Genomic DNA, 6,610 nt, shown 5'->3' with positions numbered 1-6,610 from the left:
AATAATAAAATAAAAAAATAAAATAATTTGTAAGCTAACATAGTAATTTAAGGCCATTGTTTTTACATTTTAGGTAAGTCCTACATATGAATCAGATTTTATTGGAAGAATTTAGATGTAATGACCTCATTCATCACAGAAGATTTGTACCTGAACATAACTTGGTCCTCTATTTACCCTTCCCTTTTGCTACCCTCTGTTCAATCCTTCTTCCCTTCCTCATTTGTAAAAGCTGGGTTTCTGGTGTGCGGCTTTGCCCCCTACAAGCAGAGGGCCATGGAACTGCTCAAAGTCTCCAAAGACAAACACACCCTCAAGTTCAGCAAGAAAAGGGTGGGGACACACATCCCCACCAAGAGGAAGCGTGAGAAGCTGAGCAACGCTCTGGCCGCCATGAGGAAGGCAGCTGCCAAGAAGGACTGAGCCCCTCTGGAGTAAAGCTTTGCAGAAAGTTAAAAAAAAAAAAAAATAGCTGGGTTTCCATGTTTTCTTGTTTTTTTCATTTTTCTAAAGTATCCCCTTTTCCTTTCAACTTCCCTTCTTCCTACTTCCCCTCCCTGGTTGAACATTATTTTTCCTGTTTCACAATACCTGTTACACATGTTGGTCCTTATTTACACTTTTGTTTTCACACTAGAAGAACAATGTGGTATTTACTCATGTATGTCTGATTTATTTCACCTATGAGTATGGACTCAAGGTACATCCATTTACCTAGAAAGGGCTTAAGCATACCCTTCTCTGTGGCAGGGCTGTACTCTATTGTATTGAAAAAAAAAAAAATCTTCTTTATCCCTTCACCAGTTGATGGATATTTGGGTTGTTCCTAAGCTTTGGCTATTACAAACTGTGTGGCTATAAACATAGGTGTGTACATTTGCTGCGGTATGATGCTTTTAATTCTTTTGGGAAGATACCCAGGAGGGGAAATCACTGGGTCAAATGGAACCTCTAGTCTCAAGTTTTGTTTTTGTTCTTGTTTTTGTTTTGTTTTCTTGAGACAAGTTCTCACTATGCAGTTCAGCCTGGCCTTGGGCTCACTTTGTGGCTGATCTCAAACTTGCAATAACCCTCAGCCTCCTGAGTGCTAGAATTACAACTGTGTGCCACCATGCCCAGCAAACATTTTTTTTGAGGGGGAGGAGGGGCAAGGGTGGTACTGGGAATCAAACTCAGGACCTTGTGCTTGCCAGGCAGGCTCATGTGCCACTGAACTATCTCCCCCATAGTCCCAGGTTTTTGAGGAATCTTCACACTGATTCCAACAGGGGTTGCCCCAGCCTGCACTCTCACCAACAGTGGACAAGGGTTCCTTCCTCTCCACAGCCCCTCCAGCTTTTATTAGTCCTTGATTTCTTGATGACAGCCATTCTTTCTGGGTTGAGATGAAACTTCAGTGTTTTTTAATTCGTATCTCTTGGATGACCGGTGATGTTGAACATTTTTCATATATATTTGCTGTTTATACATCTTTATCTGAGAAGTATGCAATCAACTCAAATGACCATTTTTGGACTGGGTCTTTACGTTTGCAGGGAGCCAAACATATAGCTCAGCAGCAGAGTACCTGCCACACAGGTGCCAACTTGTGGGTTCAATTCCTAGTATCAAAAAATCAAAAACAAAATTTAAAAACATACACTTAGGGAGCCTGATTTTTTTTTTTTTTTTTTGAGTTCTTTATATGTTCTGTATCATAAGCATTTGTCTGAGGAACAACTGGCAAACTTCTTCCCACACTCTGCGGGCTGTCTCTTCACTCTGATAGTGGTTTCACTTGCTGTGCAAAAGCTTCTTACTAAGATGAGATCCCAGTGGTTGACTCTATGAAACTTCCTGTGTGATTGGAGTTTTGCTCATAAAGTCTTGGCCTACCCCCCCATCTTCAAGACTTCTACCGAGCCTTATCTTCCAGCAGATTTAATGTTTGTGTTTTAATATTTGGATATTTCGGGGCTGGAGAGATGGCTCAGTGGTCTAAAGCACCTACTTGAAACAAGCTTGGCAAAGCACAGGGACCGCGGTTCGATCCCCCAGCACCACATGCCAGCCAGCCCCGCCCCCTGGTGGGCTGAGATGGCCACACACACATACAATAAATAAATGTAATAAATAAAAATAAATAAATAAAAAATTAAAAAAAAATAAAATTAAAAAAAATAAAATCATTTTATGAAGCAAAAAAAAAATATTTGGATATTTCATCCATTTTGATTTTAGTTTCATGGAGGGTGAAAGATATGGGTCTAGTTTTAATCTCAATCATGTGTTCAGAAAGCCAGTTTTCCCAGCAGCATTTATTTTTAAAGAGGTTATCTTTTTCTTTTTTTTTTTTTTCTTTCTTAAGAGGTTATCTTTTTCTAGTGAATATGTTTGGCACCTTTTGAAAGATAACATGGTTAAGTAGGGCTGCAGTTATTTGTGCATCTTCTAATCTGTTCCATTGATCTTCAGGTCTGGTTTGTTTGTTTGTTTGTTTGTTTGCGAGAACCACACTTTTTATCACAGTAGCTTGGTAGTATAATTTAAAGTCAGAAATTGTGATGCCCCCTGCCTTATTTTTGTTGCCCAGAATTGCTTTCACTATTCTAGGTCACTTCTGGTTCCAAATGAATTTTAGGATTGTTTTCTCTAATTCTATGAGATATGCTATTAGAAATTTGACTGGAATTGCATTATATCTGTAAAACAAGGGGCCGGGGAGATGGCTCAGTGGAATAAGTGCTTCCCTGGCAAGCACAAGGGCCTGAGTTCCATCCCCAGTTCTGCCAACAACAAAGAAGAAGAAGAAGAAGAAGAAGAAGAAGAAGAAGAAGAAGAAGAAGAAGAAGAAGAAGAAGAAGAAGAACAGATAAATCTGTAAAACAATTTTGCAAGTATGGTCATCAAATGAGTATTTCACACAATTTTAAGTTTTAAAAACTGTGCTAAAAAAAAAAAAAAACTGTGCTAGAACTGTAGCTCAGTGGTAGAGTTCTTGCCTTGCATGATCAAGGTCCTGGGTTGGATCCATAGCATGATAAAAAGGGGGGAGGGGGAGGAAGTAGTTTTACCCTGTATTCCTTTTTTCTTTTCTTTTCTTTTTCTTTCTTTCTTTCTTTCTTTCTTTCTTTCTTTCTTTCTTTCTTTCTTTCTTTTGTGGAGCCAGGGACTGAACTCAGACCCTTGCACTTGCTAGGCAAGCACTTATTCAAGTGAGATATCTCCATGGCCCCTACCCTGTATTTCTTTGGCCCACTAAAAGACCGTTTACCAACTGACATTAAACGGGACTACAGCCCATACTACAAATAGAAGCACACAAACCACTGAGACCACATATGCCCATGAGCTCACAATGCTGTGCCATAAGAAGTTTTACCCTGGGCCAGCCAAATAGCTCAGCAGGTTAAAGCACCTGCAAGTAGGCACAGGGGCCAGGGGTTCGATCCCTGGGCCTGCCATGCTGGCCCCGCCCCTGGGGTGGGCAGAAAAGGCAATTGAGACTGGGTGTGGTAGTGCAGGCCTATAATCCCAGCTCTTGGAGCTGTAAACAGGTGGATCACTATGAGTCCAATCTAATAGTGAGACCCTGAACACCATGTAGACCCTTCCGTAAAATACAAAAAAAAAAAAAAAAAGTTTTACCCTGCAGAAACCCTCAAGCCTATCTTGAACAAAAATGCAAAGAAAGAGCAAAGGTAATGCCTGTCTACCACAGACACTTGCTCAGGCCTTGTGAAAAAAAGCCAAAGCGATAAAGCTTGGCAGCCATAAAGATTTTTTTTTTTTTTTTTTTTTTTTTTTTGGTGGAAACAGGGATTGAACTCAGGCCCTTGCACTTGCCAGGGAAGTGCTTATTCCACTGAGCCATCTTCCCAGCCGCTCATAAAGATTTTTTGTAGTTGTATTTGGTACAAGGTCTACAGGGTCTCACTACATAAATCAGACTTGTAGTGATCCTCCTGTTTTCAGCCTCCCAAGCACACCACTGCGCCCAGTCTCAATCAAAGCCTCAGCGCACCCAGGGGCAGGGCTGGCACAGCAGGCTAGGGATTGAACCATGGCTACTGTGCTCTGCCTAAGCAGGTGCTTTAGTCCGCTGAGCTATCTGGCCGGCCTGCCATAAAGATCACTGAACATGGAATACAAGACAACACTGCTTCCAAATATCTTAAAGCAGAGTGCACCATCAGTGTACTTGGGGAAGACAAGGATGTGAACACAAGGGACAGAACTCTGGCTTCTGTCAGGTCTATTCTTGTTGCTTTATTCCAAAGTTTTTTGTAGACTTCAATCATGATTGATAAAATAATAGTACATTAAGGGGCTGGTGAGATGGCTCGGTGGTCTAAAGCACCTACTTAGAGCAAGCTCAGCGGAGCGCAGGAACCGCGGTTCAATCCCCAGCACCACATGCCAGCCAGCCCCGCCCCCTGGTGGGCTGAGCTGGCCACACACACACACACACACACACACAAATAAATAAAATAAATAAATTTTTTAAAAAAAAGTGATCTGTTAAAAAAAAAATAGTACATTAAGTTCTATTCGGAAAGGCTGGCTAGATAGCTCAGTGGACTAAAGCACCTTCTTAGGCAGAAGCAGAGGCCAAGTTTTCGATCCCTGGCTATAGGAGTCCCTTCTTGGTTCTCATCTCAGTCCAAGAAGTTAATATTTGTAATCCCAAAGATACATCATTGGAATCCCACCAAGTTAATTCCAATCTACATTCCCAGTGCAACCCACGGCGAAAGTAAAGACACTAAAACATATTTATAATTATTGGGGAGTCAACGGGCCCTAAGTCCAGCCACGAAGATGGCTTTCCAGAACCAAGAGGCTGACCCAGGGCCTCACCTGGTTTTATTCAGTGGAGGAGTGGCTTGAGGAGGAATGACTGAGACTTGTGGGAAGTAGGCGACTCTGTGAGCTAAGCTAAGTGGGTGGCCTACATTTACCTCTGCCATATGAAGAGAGGATATGCAGAGACATTAATCTGCTTTATGCTGTTGAGATAGTATCTAATCTTTTGGGGGTGTGGTGCTTCAGCTTTGATATAGTCTTTCAAGCCCCAGGAAGTCACACCCTCTGTCTCAAGGCTCAATCCCAGCCGGGGGACAGCGTGGAGCATTGGCTCTTCATCCGGGCTCACATTAAAGAGCAGAAGATGTAGGTTACCAAGGAAACACACAGGCCACCTTCAAAGACTATCACCAGCACCTCAGCTAGACCAATATACATTGCTTAAGGCCAACTGAAGGATAAACAGAAGCCCTAGCCAGCTCTGTACATAGCAAATAGGGTCAGGCTCAGTCAAAATGGAGACAATCGCTCTTTCAAGGAGAGCTGCTCAGGTGGTCCTCCACACCCGGCATGCCTTGGCAGCCCTGCCCCCAGGGCACACTGAGGCAGCAATTGAGCCTGGGTGTGGTGGCACAGGTCTGTAATCTCAGCACTTAGGAGGCTGAAAAACAGGAGAATCCCTACGAGTCCAAGCTGTAGGGATTTTAAAAAAAAATTTTAAATAAAAAAATAAAGTTCTATGCTAACAACCAAGTGTAAGAAGAACTACAATAGAAGGATATAGGACTTTTTGAATCTTCCTAGATATTTAAAGCTAATTTGATTTTCCAGGTAGTGTGATATTTTCATTAACCATATGCTAATAACAAAATTGATAGAATTTTGGGTTTGTCCACACCATTCAATTCTCTTATTGACAAAATACTGTATTATAAAGTGAATCCAGTAAACATCTTCCATTTCCAAAGGCCTCAGAGGTGAATTCATCTTTTCTTTAATCAGTTACAAGTACTCTAGGCTGAAAGCAATGGTAACTTTGCAAGCTGAAGTCAACCACTAATAAACTAATAAATAAAACACTAACATTTTCCATCCAGGACAAAAAAAAAAACAAGCATCCAGTAAAAGAACTCCAAGACTGATCAGGTAAAATAAAAGTCATTTCTCTATTATTTCAAATAATAGTTACTTTGAGAGTAAAGTTTCTGCCTGCATTGCCATTGGTGGTTGTTGCAAGAGTCACAGTTTCAATGTCAAATCCAACAGTAGGTCCAGAGGTAACTGCAGACAACTGGTTAGTTGCTTCTTTTCCGTTCACAAAATCTGCACCTAAAATGTTAAGCAATCATTTACCTGCAAGCAGTAATGCTAATTAGAGAGCTGAAACAGCTTCTAGATTACAGATAACACAGCTGATTTCCTAAGTCAAAAAAAGAAAACATTTCAGAATGCCAGGGACATTGGTACTTAACTTATTATTTTATTTTATATTATCTTGCCATATAGTCCAGGCTCACCTTGATTTTTTTTTCTTTTTTCTCCCTGAGGAGCGGGACAGAGAAGTGAGGGGCCCACAGACAGAACCAGAAGAGAGGTCACATTCGCCATGAATGTCCTTCCCTCGCCTGGTGCAGCTTAGGCCTGGCCCAGGAGAGCACTCATCCACCACATCGGTCTTGCCTTGAATCTGTAATCCTTTCGCCTCATCCTCCCAGAGCACTGGAATTACAGGCACCTGCCACCACATCTGGCACCTTGAATTTTAAAAATCTGCTTTCTCCAGGCAGGGTGGTATATATCTATAGTCCAAGTGCTTAGGAAGTTG

The sequence above is a fragment of the Octodon degus genome, unplaced genomic scaffold (assembly GCF_000260255.1).
Source record: "Octodon degus isolate 3935 unplaced genomic scaffold, OctDeg1.0 scaffold00116, whole genome shotgun sequence".
NCBI lineage: Eukaryota > Metazoa > Chordata > Mammalia > Rodentia > Octodontidae > Octodon > Octodon degus.
Note: the sequence above shows the minus strand (reverse complement) of the source record.